At 40.3% G+C, this 15,659-nt stretch overlaps 1 long non-coding RNA gene across 1 annotated transcript in view; it reads left to right on the top strand.

Annotated features, from left to right (window-relative positions):
- LOC110209793 (uncharacterized) overlaps positions 1 to 1,561 on the top strand; it is an 81,829-nt gene extending 80,268 nt beyond the window's left edge. Inside the window, exon 3 of the long non-coding RNA XR_002324920.2 lies at positions 1,481 to 1,561. This is a non-coding gene — a long non-coding RNA (uncharacterized LOC110209793). The remainder of the gene's footprint in view (positions 1 to 1,480) is intronic.
- Positions 1,562 to 15,659: the final 14,098 nt, after the last annotated feature.

Genomic DNA, 15,659 nt, shown 5'->3' with positions numbered 1-15,659 from the left:
GACTGGGGCAAGCAGAGTGTTTTAGCAGACCTATGAGGAGCAAGGATAGGACTAAGATAGAGACACAGAGATAAAAAATCATCAGCTCTACAGCTGAGAGCAAGACAACCTGACCCAGAGAATTCCCAATAAAAGGATGACTCCCCAAGTTCCCCATCTAGTGCCTGTCCGTCTATCCAAAAAAGACAATAATAAATTCTGCTGTTTCACTTCCTAAATGTTTGCAGCACAATGAGTTTTTCCTCTACCACAAAGAAGCCACCGATCAACTAGAAATAGGCAAAAATGTAAAGTTAGCTTAGCTTCTGCTTACATTTTAGAAATTTTCTTAAATGAGGGCTTGGAGCAATTATTACTAAAAGAACCTCTTTTAAAGGGAAAGAGGAGGGAACCACATGGAGTTTAGGGATCTGTTATATTGCCTCCTAGGCTTAAATAAGCTAATTATTATAATAGGTTATCACGTATTTTACACGTCCACACATGTCTATGAACACAATGCATATTTACGGTTGTTGTCCTTCACTCTTGAAGAGAACTAAACTGACATCACTATGTTAGAGTCAAGTCACAACATGTCCAACTGTAGCTGATCAGACCAATATGAGCTCAGAATGCTCTACCACAGGTTGGGCACAAACAGTCCATGTGAACATTTGGGGTGGATTCGCTAAAGTTTTGCATCTCACATTTCTTTCTTTCTTTCTTTCTTTCTTTCTTTCTTTCTTTCTTTCTTTCTTTCTTTCTTTCTTTCTTTCTTTCTTTCTTTCTTTCTCTCTCTCTCTCTCTCTCTCTCTCTCTCTCTCTCTCTCTCTTTCTTTCTTTCTTTCTTTCTTTGGCTAGGCAATGGAGTTAAGTGACTTGCCCAGAGTCACACAGGTAGTAAGTATGATGTGTCTGAGGCTGGATTTGAACTCCTGTCCTCCTGAATCCAGGGCCAGTGCTCTATCCACTGTGCCACCTAGCTGCCCCATCTCACATTTCTTTTGAGCTACTTCAATTCTGCTTTGCTCATAGAGCACAGCACCTTCTTTGATAAGGGCACACCATGCTGGGCAGTCCTATGCCAATGTTTCCCATGTCATACAATCAACACCAAAGTTCTTAAGAGAGACCTTGAGAGTTTCCTTATATCATTTTTCCCCCCTGACCACCATGTGAGCACTTGCCCTGTGTGAGTTCTCCATGAAACACCTTTTTCGGCAAGCAAAAGTTTGGCATCAAACAACATGGCCAGCCCATCCAAGTGGCACTGTCTACAGTTGGGTTTGAATGCTTGGCAGCTTAGTTCAAAGAAGCACCTCTTATCCTGCCAGGTTATCTTAAAAATCTTCCTAAGACAATTCAAATGGAAGCAATTCAGTTTCCTGGCATGGTGCTGGTAGACTGTCCAGGTTTCACAGGCATACAACAGTGAAGTCAGCACAATGCCTCTGTAGACCTTCAGTCTAATATCTCCTCTCTCTCACATTTTCCTTAGGAACCTCTCCAACACTGAGCTGGTTCTGGCAATATACAAGTCAACCTCATTATCAATGCGTACATCCCTGGAAAGTATACTGCCAAGGTAAGTGAGCTTGTCCACAGTATTCAAAACCTCTCCATTTGTTATAACCAATGGTTCTACATAAGGATGGTATGGTGTTGCCTGATGGAGCACCTGTATATTCTTGGTGTTACTTGTTAGGCCAAAATAGGCACAAGCAGCAGAGAATCAATCTGTACTTTATTACGTCTCAACTTCAAAAGTGCCATTGTGCAAAAAAAAAAAAATCATGTACCAACACACCCTCCACTTCAGTCTTGGCTTGTAGCCTTTTCAAGTTGATGGATTTACCATCAGTGCAGTAGCTGACATTATTATATATTTATATATGATAGATAGATAGATAGATAGATAGATAGATAGATAGATAGATAGATATAGATAGATAGATTGATAGACAGACAGATGTAATATGAATGCAACTTGCAGCTCAAAAACCATTTGCAAAATCCTTTTTTTATAGTGGAGATTGATTAATCAGTGTTCCATGCCTGCCTGAGGGGCAGAGTTGTGAAGAGTTTGGAAGAAGAGAAATCCTGATCTTCTGCCTTCTGCTTCAAGAGAGAAGACACATAGTTCTAGACCCTTTCCAGATCCATAAAATGAGAAAAAAAGACCCTGGGGAAGAAGTTGACATGTAGAGGAACAAACATTTTGATCATGTCCCTCTCCCCAGATTATTACATTACAGACTTCAGGGAATTTCATGTTGGGTGAGGTCAGGGACTTCTGCATGACTCTTTTCCTGAATCTTCCCTTTCCCTGAGTCTTCCCTTTCCCGGTTGTTATTGCCCTCTCCCTCCTCAGGTTATCTTGTATGGTTATCTGTGTACACATCATATTATATACATACATATATATATAAATACAAAGCATTACAGTTCTTGAGAATAGGAAAGGGGTTTTTTTTTGGTCTTTGTATGCTTCTTTCATTAACAAGCACTTGGTTTGATAGAATTGATTCACGGCCAATGTGCTACGGCTTGTTTATATCAACTGTTCATCTTTCCATTGCCCTTAAAGTTTTGATTCTTCCAATACTGTAGTTCTGTAAGATTTGTAGCTATAGTGGGAGAGTACTATGCACAAAAAGGTGGACTTTTGTGTAAGTGAGCTATTTGAGATCATTAGCATATAGCTCACTTTTACATAGCACTTTATGGTTTAGGAAACGTTTTGCTCAGAACAGTCATTTATAGGTAATATTAATATAATTGCCTCCATTTTATAGATGAAGAAACTGAGACTTGGAGAGGTGAATTAAATGTCTTAGACCCACAGAGATCACTTGGCTCCAAATTCAAATCCATTAAATTATATTGTCTTCCTTTGAAGGCACTTCACAATTTCCCATATGTAATTCAGCCTTATTTTCTGTTCAATTTTCAACAAAACTAAAGTCTTCAAAGAGAAAAAAAGGCCAGCCAGGCCCTCCCACACCCAGATATTTGGACCACCTTTGCCACATGTGCATCCTACATCTGTATCTCATTGACATTGGCCTCTACTCTTTCAAAGGGCATTTGTAGTTAAGGGAAAATGTGAACTCACATTTGAAAACTCCCATCCTTGCTACACCATCTTAGAGAATGTCTTTGCCAAGATCTAACTGTGTCTGCTGACTAATTATTAATGGTAAGTACGCTGGTGAGGGGAAGGGGATTGGGTGGGTGGGTGGGTGGGAGCTCTAGGAGTCTTTAAGAGAACCTGAGAGTAGGCCCACCTTGCTAGAGACCCAAGCCGGAAGCACAACTGCTCAAGCTGAGGTAGCACACATAGGTTTTAAGATGGAAGGAACTTGGTAAGTCAAAGGTTTGCAAATCAGTAAAAGTTGCTTCAGGGGTTGTGAACATCATTTTAGAGGGCATCTGACAGGCCAGTTACTAACCCGTAAGTGTGGTAGACCAACATGACCTTTGTATTCTTCTAATAAAGTGAAAAAAATTTTAATTTCTTTATTTTTTTTTTGTGGTCACACTAAAGAGTCAGCAAAAAGTTACTCAACTCCTATGAGTTTGCTTTAGAACAATTTTTCGGTGAGTAATTCCTCCTTCAACTACACATGTTCCTTTTATAATTTGGGTTGTTCTTACTTGGGTTAATACATTCTTAAGAAATAGTCTTACAATTTTCCAGCCATTAGCTAATCAGTACTTTGAAAAAAATATTCATTTTAGAGTGCCTGTTGAGCACAAGAAACTACTTGTTCATGGACAGCATATTAACCATAATGCTTGAAGAGGAAAAAAAAAGTAAAGTCAGACAGTATATCGTTATTTGTCATTTGCTATTTTTTAACTTATTTTGAATTTACTATTTAAATTAATTTTTCTTCCAAAAGGAAAGTTGGTAAAATTGTTTTTGTTGCTTGGGGATCATATAAAGGGGGTATATGATGTGGTTGTGGAGGAACTACAAAATGGTATGGTTATTTGGGAAATCTATGGCATAAAAACAGGTCCCCAAATGGTCATATATAACTACACAATTCTACTATTAAGATTATAACTGAAGGAAGCCCCTCACTAAAAAACAGCATCTATCTCTGCTTATATACGCATAGTAGCCTTACAGATCAGAACAGAAGTGTTGTCACAAGCCAAATACCCAACAACTTCTAAATCAATGGCTCAGTGGTGGAATATGAATGGAATGGAATGGTTTTGTGCTACAGGGAACTATAAATATAAAGAATTCGAAGAAATATGTGGACTTGTGAGGCCATTTGGCATAGTGGAAAGATTTGGCTTCAGAGTCAGCTAAAGCCTAGGTTCAAATCCTATTTGGTTGAAATTAAGAGATTGGTTGACCCTGAGCAAGTCATTTAATCTCTCAGTTTCCCCAAGCCACTTTTTTTTAGGTAATTGGGGTTAAATGACTTGCTCAGGGTCACACAGCTAGTACGTGTCAAGTGTTTGGTCTGACGCCGGATTTGAACTCAGGTGCTCCTGACTCCAAGGCTGGTGCTCTATCCACTGTGCCACCTAGCTGCCCCCAGGCCACTTTTTAAGACTACAAATTTCAGTGTAGGAGCTAATCTACATTGGTAGAGGGAGTCTGCTCACTGGGAGTTCCTGATTCCAATGAAATCAAAATCTAATCTTTTTAAAGTGAAAATCTTTATCAAATGATGAAAGGAAAAGAGAGCAAAAAGTGAAGAACAGTGTGTGTGTATGTGTGTGTGTGTGTGTGTGTGTGTGTGGTACAACTGTATAAAAGAAGATAACATTGAAAAGTAACAAAACTCATACTAAATATAATACAGGATTTTAGTCTTCTCTTAAAGTTAAAGCTCATAGTCTTTTAAAAAAAACTAATGGGTAAATTGAAAAAGTTCATTGGTTGCATGATTATTCACGATATGTTTATATTGTTTCACTTAATAATTCAGACAAATCTTTTTCTTTGGGTTTTGGTCTGTCTAAACCAAAGTTTGTTCATTAAAAAAACAGTAATTACAAATTAATTTGGTATTTGATTGCACTTCAGTCTTCATGTGTAACACCTTCAATAGCTTTTCTCACAAAGGCACATCTTAAAATGCAGTATTTTTACAATACAACAAGATAACAGACTCTTGAATAGTATCATTTTAGCTATGTTTCAATGAGAAGTTTGTGAAGGGATTCTTAGTTTGGAGAGGTAAAGGAAAAGAGCTGTGGGAACTTTTTTTTTTTAAAGAAGGAAGTTGGATCCTTATATTGAACATGAAAAGAATTCTCAAAAATACAAATTAATTGATATTTTCAGAATCCTGAATGGTAGTGATGGTATATAGGTCCTGGAAACCCCATCCTAACTTCCTTGAACTTTCCCACTTGGTCAAGTCTCTGGCACCTGCCCAGGGCATCTAGCCATCTTAGTAATCCTCTCAGCTGGCCTTTCATTGTGGCCTATGCCCAATCTCCCAGTTCTGTTACCTAGCCCAGCCCTCCATTATCTGTTACCTCTGGGTAGCCCCTGCCTACTTTCCACCCTTGATTCCATCTAGACCCCATTCTCATGGTCCTTCTCTGTTACTTCCCAGTCACCTCAGCCTACTGGCCACTCCTAGATCCTTCCCACAGTCTTTCTGTATATAAGGTCCATCTTGCCTCCCCATTAAATTACTCAGATTCCTTAAGAGTCTGGTCAATATAGCATATTCTTAAAATCATGCCCGCCTTGATTGGTGTTCTAATAAACCTTGTCTTTGTCTGAGAGAAGGCTTGGGTTGAATTCTTTTGAGCCAGGACCTGTGTCATTATTTCAGAGTCTCAGCACCCCTAAACCTCAACATTAAGACTAGACAAAATCTAGTGATTCCTAGGTTCTAAGGTAAGCAAAGCCAGCAGTTGTAGTGATGACTGAATGTGATTTTTGCTAAGTTCTTTCTCACAGCTGATATATTGTAAATGCTAATTTGTTTTTGTTTTATTGTTTGTTACAATTAATAAATGGGGCAGGTAGGTGGTACAGTGGATAGAGCACTTGGCTTGGAATCAAGAAGACTCCTCTTCATGAGCTCAAATCTGACCTCAGAAGCTTAACTAGCTGTGTGACCCTGGGCAAGTCATTTAATCCTATTTGCCTCGGTTGCTCATCTGTCAAATGAGGTGGAGAAGGAAATGGCAAACTACTCCAGTATCTTGGCCAAGAAAACCCTGAATGGGATCACAAAGAGTTGGACATGACTGAAACAATTGAACAACAGTTAATAAGGAATATAGCCAATAACTATGATGTTAATTTATCCCTGCAAAATTGGGGTCAGGATGTTGATGTCAAGAGATAGACAGATGTCATAGAGATCATGGGAAAAGAGAGCTCTCCATTTTATTAAATAATTAGCAAACTGGGGTGATCAGAGCTTATGAATGCTACGGCTTTAGCAAGCAATATGGATACATTAGAACTCACTCCCTTGCTTATCTTAGAAATCAAGACAAGAATGAATTTTTAAAAGAAGCTATTAACAGACAGAGAAATAAGGGACCACCCCACCCAGGCTACACATGGAATGGTCGATCCTAAAAGCACATTGCAATTTAATTATATTTTTATATTGTCTGTAAATAGAAGATCTCTGTGTGCTGCATCCAAGAGAGTCAATAATTTAGCGAAATAAACAAGATTGTTGAATTCAGTAAAACAACTAAGTCTGTCTTTCTACTGCTTCCCTGCTTGCTTCATCTTTCTTTGTCTGCTTTCCTATTTCCTTCCTTCCTTCCCTCTCTGGTCTTCCTTTTCTTCTTTCTCTTCTGATGTCAAATAACAGACTTGACAGTATGTTTCAATTTTCTCTCTTAAAGTCCCTAGTTTGCTTCATAACTGAATTCAGATGTCACCTCCTATTTAAGGTGGTGCTGTCCCACTTGCAAAGGCCCCTCCTAAACTGCCTTGTAATTACTTCTGTATATATTTATATGGGTATGTATTGTCTCCCCAACAGAATGGAAGCACACTGAAGGTATGGCCAATTTCAAATGTCCCCAGTTATCAGATTTCCAATATCAGCCCTCAGAAACTTACTAGCTGTGTGACCCTGGACAAGTCACTTAACCCTGTTTGCCTCACCTGCTCATCTATAAAAATAAGCTAGAGAAGGGAATGGCAAACCACTCCAGTATCTTTGCCAAGACCACCCCCAAAATGGGGTCATGAAGAGTCAGGCAGGGCTCAAGTGACTGAACGATAACAATAACAGTTAATTAATAGTATAGCCAGTCACCTTGATGTTAACTTAGAGCTAGAAAATTGAGGGGGGGGGAGTTATTGATGTCAAGAGATAGACAAACAAATGTAACGAGAGAAGAGGTGTCTCTGTTTTATTAAGTAATTAACAAACTGGGGGGCAAGCTAAGTGGTGCAGTAAATAGAGTGCTAGGCCTGGAGCCAGGAAGAGCTAAGTTCAAATCCAGCTTTAGACACTGACTAGCTATGTGGCCCTGGGCAAATCATTGAACTCCTCTCATCCAATTTTCTAATCTGTGAAATGGTGAATAATAATGGGGCCTACCTCCCAAGGCTGTTGTGAGGATCAAAAGAGATAATATCTATAAATGTTCAGCATAATAAGTGGCACATAGTAGGCACTTAATATATGCTTGTTTCCACAAATAACTGCTAAATAAATGGTTGGTCATTGATTTGTAGATGCAGATAAAAGTGGAAGAAAAAAATATCTGGCATATTTCTCTTCAATTCCATTCAAGTCAGTAACATTTATTAAGTCCTTACTATGTGTCAGGCTTTGTGCTAGGCACTGAAGATAGAAAGAGAGAAAAGGATATAGTCCCTAGCCTCAGAAAGCTTCCATTCTATTATTCTAAAATTCTATCATTCAAAAAATCATTCTATTAATGTAACTTTGTGATAGTTCAGAATTACTCAGGTATCTATCTGCCTATATGCTTTGAAGTTACTACATATTGACATAAAGTTTTCATTTTGGCCCAGATCAAGTTATTGGGCTGTTTAGCCTAATTAAGTCATTGAAACTGCGTAGGAAGAGAGTATGCAGGGGCTAAATTTGTGGAGCCAAGTGCCCTCAAATAGTTAGAAGAATCACTGCTTCAAAGATCTGAGGTGGTGCATAGGGCAGGGCAGAGATACAGGAGACCGTGGCTAAGTTCCCAGCCTCTGGGCTTGATTGTTCTCCAGCCATAATTTCCCAAGGTGAAAACTCATTCTTAACTCTCTTCATGACATTTTTCTCAGGCATGTTCACTAATGTTTGTCAGCTTCCTGGTCTTGCCTTTTCTTATCAGCACTTCTTGGCTTTACTGGCAAACCTGAACATTCTTTGGAAGTTAGATGTTTTGCCTCCAAAACTGGGTTTTTAAAAAAAAAACTAAATAAAAACATTTGCAGGGAGAGCATCCTCATTTCCTTTTCTTTATTTCTTAATGTTTTCTGGGGAGGACAGAGGCCTTTTGTTAAATTTAGGCAATTTTCTTCTTATATTCTGGGGACACGATGTTGTTGCTGCATCACTTCTGTCAGTAATCATTCGAGAAATATTCTTAACAGAGGTACCCAGCTAGCTTTAAGATTTCTTAATTAATGTCTTCTAGTAATCTTCACAAAATGTTCAAAGAAGATATACGAGATGAGAAGCTCATAGAATCACAGAATGAGAGCTGATGGAGATAGAAGACAAAATATTTTCAGCGATAAGACACTGAGTCTGAAGAGGAATTGAATCCACATCCTCCAGTTCCAAATCCTACACTTCTTTCATTGATGCTCAATGCTTGTGTGACCCAAGGCCTAGGGAAGACTGACTAACTTGCCCATGGTCATATAGGTGGTAAGTGGCATGACCATGGTTTAAAATGATATTTCTTTGGACAAGTGGCCCTGGGCCTCAGGTCCCGCAGGTACCAAGCACTAATGGAATGTGAGCATAGGATTGGGAGTGAGAGACTCAGGGTTCAAGCTCATTTGTTACTTGGGAAATTATCACTGGGGAATAATCAAATGTAGAGATTGAGAACTCTATCCAAAAAATCTCCAAAATGCCATGTATCCCCATTTTAGATAGCTAGATAGATTTATAATAGACAGATGGGATAGATGAATGGATAGAAGGAGAGAGAGAAATAGAGAGATAGTATATAGATGAAGGGGAGAAAGAGAGAGAGAGAGAGAGAGAGAGAGAGAGAGAGGAGAGAGAGAGAGAGAGAGAGAGAGAGAGAGAGAGAATGAATTTATTAAATACTGTGTGTTAGGCATTTCAGGAACTACTAGGTATACAAATTGGGATGTTTGGGGTGGGACTAGCACTCTGGTGTGAGGGTTTGCTGAGCCCTTTTCGGGGCTGCTCATCTCTCTTTGTATCCACCTGATTCACTCAGCTCTCACCTGTGTATCCAAGAAATTGTAACGTATGTAGCCACCACACCCTGGCAAATCATCTTGGCAGACTGGCTAAACTAGGTTGAGGGTAACTGACAGGCCTCAAGCCCATCAGTGAGTTAGGGGGATATCTACCCCAACCATGTGAAGACTTTCCACAGCAGAATGGGCAGAGGAAAACAATTTGCCATGAAGGCAACCGAAGCAGGTGCTGCAGAGATCTAAGAGCTTGGTCAGACAGCAAAGACACCAAGGTCATCCACTGCATCCTGGGCCAGCAGCAGTCATCTTGACTTTTGTCCTTCCATTGGACTCCAATGATACAGGAAAAGGGAGTGAGGCTGATGACTTTGTGCCACACTTAAATCCAATTCAAGCACAATTCAAGACATCACCAGTGATATCATTGGTCCTCTTTAAAAATGAAGGACTAACAACAAAGGTATACAAATACAAGCAAGGAAGGCAATGTCTGAACTCAAGAAGGGTCTGTCCAAGGGAGCAGCTAGGTGGCACAGTGGATAGAGCACCAGCCCTGGAGTCAGGAGGACCTGAGTTCAAATTTCGTTTCAGACCACATACTTGACACTTACTAGCTGTATGACCCTGGGCAAGTCACTTAACCCCAATTGCCTTGACAAAAAAAAATATGGGTCCATCATATTTTAATAGAAGAAGATACACAAAGGGGAGTTGGCAGGAAGGGTACCACTTGTAAAGATAGCCAGGAAGTGAAGCAGAGAACTAATCCCATGTAAGATAAGGCCAACTATCATTTATCAAAGGTGGGCACAACCCTTGAGGCAAAGTCCAAGGATTCAATAGGGACAGAAAAGGATGATGGCTGCAGAAAGCATATCATGAAGACGTCTAGGAAATGGGGTGGAAGTACAGTTCTAGGCTAGATAAAGCAAGAGCTCACCTGTCAAGGACCAAAATTTCAAGAGCGGAGATCTTTTAAATAGGATATTCACAGTTTTTCTATCACAAGTTACCCAAGGACAATCATACTATTCCTAAAATGCGCGTCTTGATCCTGAGTTTGAAGGATTCCGATGATATGACTGACACAATACGACATGCTCATGGATAGTTTGCTATTGTTAGCTTTGCAGAGAGGGAGAGAAGTTATCAATCCCTAGGTGACCTTTAGTAGTGATGGCTACTTCTACTAGTCCCCTGCCCTGGTCACTCTCCAAACCTGGGAGTATATAATAGCTCCAAAAGGAGTTTGCTGTAGACAAGGATGGGGAACCTGCAGCCTTGAGGCCACGTGTGGCCCTTTTACTGAATCCAAACTTCACAGAACAAATTCCCTTAATAAAAGGATTTATTCTTTAAAACTTGGACTCAACCTTACCCAAGGAACTAGAAGGCCACATGTGGCCTCCAGGCCACAGGTTCCCCACCCCTGCACTAGATCAGTTGAGATTTCTGTTTTAGCTAAGGGACCCTCCCTTCTTCAGGTGGAGATATGGTGTGACCTAAACCAGGTCCCTAGTAAATAAAGGACTGGACTTGGAATTAGGAAGATCTAAGTTCAAATGCTGCCTCAGACACTGATTAACTAATGTGACCCAAGATAGGTAACATGACCTCAGTTAGCCTCAGTGTCTTTATCTTTAAAATGAGGGGGTTTGAGGGGGAGGGTAGGTGGCACAGTGGATAGAGTATCAGCACTGGATTCAGGAGGAGCTGAGTTGAAATCCGGCCTCGGATATGTAACATTTACCAGCTGTGTGTCCCTGGGCAAGTCACTTAACCCCATTGCCCAACCAAAAACAAAATAAAACAAAAAAGCAAAAAAGATGGGGTTGGACTAACTGACCGCTAAGTTCCCTCCCAGCTCTAAATTTATGATCCAAGAACCACATACTTGGTTTGAACACATCCAGACCAAGATCGTGTTTTCCCTAATGAGTTCCCACACACACACCCTGGGATCAAGCCCTGGGCATTCTCCAAACCTTGGGCAAAATGTGCTAGTCCGAAGAAGCAATGACACTCAGTCTATATTTTCCTGAGCCCCTTAGCTCAATTACACCTCACTCTTCCTAATTGCTCTTCCTTACCTCCCGATTTACAGTTGTGGGTAGAAATCCCTAACTCCCATCGCTTATGTTTTCAGAAATGATTCTACCCAAGCTATTCCTCTGCCTCTACTTACAGGTTCATAAAAGGCTCTTAAATTCTTTGAAACCTTCCCCATCTAAACTATGGTTGAATCATCTTAAGACTAAAACCACCTCCAAGCAATTTTCTCATTTCCTTATATATATTTCCTGAAATATATCTATACCATTCATCTAGATTCTGTCTTCAGACAATCACAGCCATGGGGAATAAATGAAGCCAGTAAACATTTAAAAATGGAATTGTATCTTGACCAAGTTTGATTTTAAATTCAGCCCTGATCCTTAAATATTTTCAGTGGTGGATACTTGGCCATAATACCATCTTGTTTTTCTTCTTTAACACATTCAAGGAGAAACAAATATATATGATGGACCATTTCATTCTATGTAAGAAAGAAAGAAAAAAACGAAACAAAACAAAACAAAAAAACAAACCCCAGTGTCTTGAACATAAATCCAAATGGGCAACAAATGAAGCTGGCCATTGATTACAGATCTAGAAAATAACTATGAATTTGTCCATTTCATCTATGACAAAGAGGCTATTCATGGTCATGGGTCTCATAGTAGATATTCACAGTAAATAATGAATTACCCTCTGAGTCTCTTGAGACCCCCATTCTACTCCCAGTTCTGCTCCAAACTAACTCTAAGACTTCAGTAAATTCAGTTGATTTCTCTAGGCCTTAATTAACTCACCAATAAAAAGTTTGACAGGATTCCTAAGGCTCCTTTCTGCTCCAATATTGCACATGTTATCATTGTGATCCTACAAATTACCACAATAGAACGGTGGGCAGTTTTAAAAATTCAAGTGACAAAGAAAATGAAGAAAGTTGGATTTATTTTTGTTCATTTTCATCTACTCAGATGGCGTCTGTGGCCCGTGATAATTTGGCTTCTACAGACCATCATGTTATGGCTATTCAAAGACAACAATGAATTCGCTTCAGTGCTACAGAAATTATTAAACAAAAAGGACTGTTTTCTTCCTGTCCTCTATTACCTTTACGGGTGATAGTCCTTAGGAAGTGAGTAGCTTTCCCCACCCACACTTGCTCAGCTAGGAATTACAGGAAGCAACCATGGGAAATTTGAATATCCTTGCCCATTTGAACCCAGAGAAACTTGATGATACATGAGGAATAATTCGGTCAAAATGGAGATGGTTTGTCAAGGTTCGAGACATCTGTGCATGTCGAGGCAAAAGACAAACCAACCAGGTGCCAGAGGGAAAAAAGCATATCAGGCTTTGGAATCACAATGGTTCAATTTAGTATCTCCTTCAGGTGACTGAGACTCATTTGGAAATGGTAGGGACAAAGTATTTCTGATCTCTATATGGACTATGGTCAGAAACTGGCAGGAATTATAAGCCAAGGAAGATACCAGCTCCTGAGAAGGGTCCCTTATATGGTACTGCCCAAGGACAACTGAATTTCCCACTAAGTCAGAGAAATCCTGGCATGGTCTCCTCGGAGACATAATAGGGTCAGCTTACGAGAGCTTTGCTCCAGGACAGTATGTGTTACTGAAAATCATATGAATGTCTAGCTTCAAGAGGAAATTCTTCCTGGCATGCGGAGTTCCCTGTACCAATGCAGAACAGTATCTGCTCTGCAATTTATAGACTTAGAAAATTGCCTCGGGCAGTGATAAGTTAGCTTCCTTGTCCAGGACGTCAGCAGGTGGTATATGCCAGGAACAGGACTTGAATCTAGGTTTTTCTTCCTCCTAAACCATCTTCCCATCCATTGTTCCGGGCTGCCTCACACCATAGAAGAGACATACAATGAGTAATTCCAACCCCTATGTTAAATGGCATTGTCTTCAACTGCCACTTTGATAATGAGTTCATTTCTCTCTCTGTCTCTCTGTTTCTGTCTCTCTGTGTCTCTCTGCAACTGTGTGTGTGTCTTTTTGTTTTGTTTCTGTCTCTGTCTGTCTGTGTCTGTCTGTCTTCTCTCTCTCTCTCTCTCTCTCTCTCTCTCTCTCTCTCTCTGTGTCTCTGTGTCTCTCTGTGTCTCTTTATTTCTCTGTCTCTTGGTCTATATATGTTTCTCTCTGTCTCTGTTTCTCTCTCTGTTTCTGTGTCTGTCTGTCTGTCTCTCTATGCCTCTGTCTCTTTGTCTCTCTTTGTCTTTCTCTGTCTTTCTATCTGTCTCTTTCTCTATCTCTCTGTCTCTCTGTCTGTGCCTTTCTGCCTCCCTCTTTCTCTTATCCTCCAAGTTTTACTTATTGGCTCCTTTCCTCCTATTGCCTTGAAACATTCCATTCTTTAAGAAAAGAAATCACCCTTGACCCTTCTGTCCCCTTGAGTTATCATCTTCTATCTCTGAGCTCCTCAAAAAAGCCTTCTACACTCTCTGCCTCCTCTCAGAACCAGAATCATAGCTCAGTGACCGGGACATTCCTTCTAAATTCTCAGGATTGGGATTGGGAGGATTTAGAGGGCCTACTTATGCACTTAGAGGTCAGGTAGTTGGTGCAGTGTATAGAGTGCCAGGCCTAGAGTAAGGAAGACTCATCTTCCTGAGTTCAAATCTGGCCTCAGAAACTCACTAGTTGTGTGACTACAGGTAAGTCCCTTTACCTTGTTTGCCTCACTTTCCTCATCTGTAAAATGATCAGGAAAAGGAAATGGCAAACCTCTCTAGTGTCTTTGACAAGAAAACCCCAAATGGGGTTAGGGAGAGTTGGACATGATTGAAAAACAACTCAACAGCTACAGGATTTGTAGTCTTGTAAGAAAGAAGACTACAGAAACTGGTCATTGTAGGGGCAGATCTCAGTGACAGGAGTGTGAGAACAATAGCTTGGTTCATGGCGTGGCACCCTTGCCCCCGGAGGATATAGATCACAGCTGGCTAAGGAGTAGGGGGAAAGGCCCTATCCCAGGCACACGGGCCAGTCCCCTCAGTGTCTGAGTGAGCTCATGGAAATTTCACCCTCCACCTCTGCCACTCTGTATCACTCAGATGCTTGTCCTGAGCCATGAAACTAGGCACTAGAGCTCAAGATAGATTGAGACCACTGAATGAGCTTCAACAATGTCTCAGAATGTCCAATTTCAGCAGCTTGGCTAGAAGAGCACTAGATTAAGAGTTAAGAGATCTGAATGCCAGTCTCTGCTCTGAATAATTTGGGCATATGTTCCCATATCTTTCAAATAAGGCTGTTCAACAAGATGGCCTCTGTCATCCCTTTCCAGCTCTAACAGTCTACCCCATCTTCAAATTCAACAAGGCCCTAAGCCAGTAGGGATCTCAGAGGCCATATAGCTCAACCCCCTTCCATTTTACAAATGAAGAAATACAAGTCGAGGGAGGCTTTGACTCATCAAGATTATATAGGTAATAAGTATCTGTGGGAGCGTTCCCTTCAGAGGCCATGCCCCTTCCATTTGCCCACACTACCTCCTTCATTCTACATAAGCTTCAGACAGCATGAACTTAGTTTTTCAAAAGGTGTCTGAAGCAGAGCCTCAATTTTGCTTTGTGTTTTTTTTCCAATGCAAAAGGAAAACATTAATCAAGAAAATTATTTCTTTCCAAAACTGATATTGGGTCATGAAATTTGATGCAATAATTTGTAAGTGTTTTTTTTGAGGGCATAGTCAATCCTTGGCTTCAAGCCCTCTTTCAGACCTTTCTCCCAAGGCAATTATCCCTTTGCTCTAGGAGATAACATTTTCCCACACTCTAAGTGTGAAAAAATGGAATTTGTCACCTAATTAACAATAATTATTCAAAGAAAATAAGCTAATATGGAAATATGTTTTGCATAGTTTCACATGTGTAATTGATATCATATTGCTTGCCTTCTCAGTGTGTGGGAGGGAGGCAGAAAGGAGGGAAACAATTTAGAACAAAAAAAAGTAAATAAAAAGAATTTTTTAATAAAATAAAATAGGGAATTACCAAATGATGCTCCCTCTCCCTGGGGACAGGCCTCCCAATAGTATCCAGTTCCCATCCTCTCTCCTCTCTTGTGAGCACCCCACCCAAACTGAGAACCCTTTCATGGAACTAGGCCCAAACCTGATTTGTGGTAGATGCCCCTGGTGCAAAAATTAAATAGCTGCTTAAACTAAGAGTTATCATGGAAATTATGAGGCAAAGAAGCAAGGAATTTGGCTC

The sequence above is a fragment of the Phascolarctos cinereus genome, unplaced genomic scaffold (genome assembly GCF_003287225.1).
Source record: "Phascolarctos cinereus isolate Bilbo 61053 unplaced genomic scaffold, phaCin_HiC Scaffold_9;HRSCAF=440, whole genome shotgun sequence".
Classification (NCBI taxonomy): domain Eukaryota; kingdom Metazoa; phylum Chordata; class Mammalia; order Diprotodontia; family Phascolarctidae; genus Phascolarctos; species Phascolarctos cinereus.
Note: the sequence above shows the minus strand (reverse complement) of the source record. Positions and strands in the feature narration are given on the sequence as shown.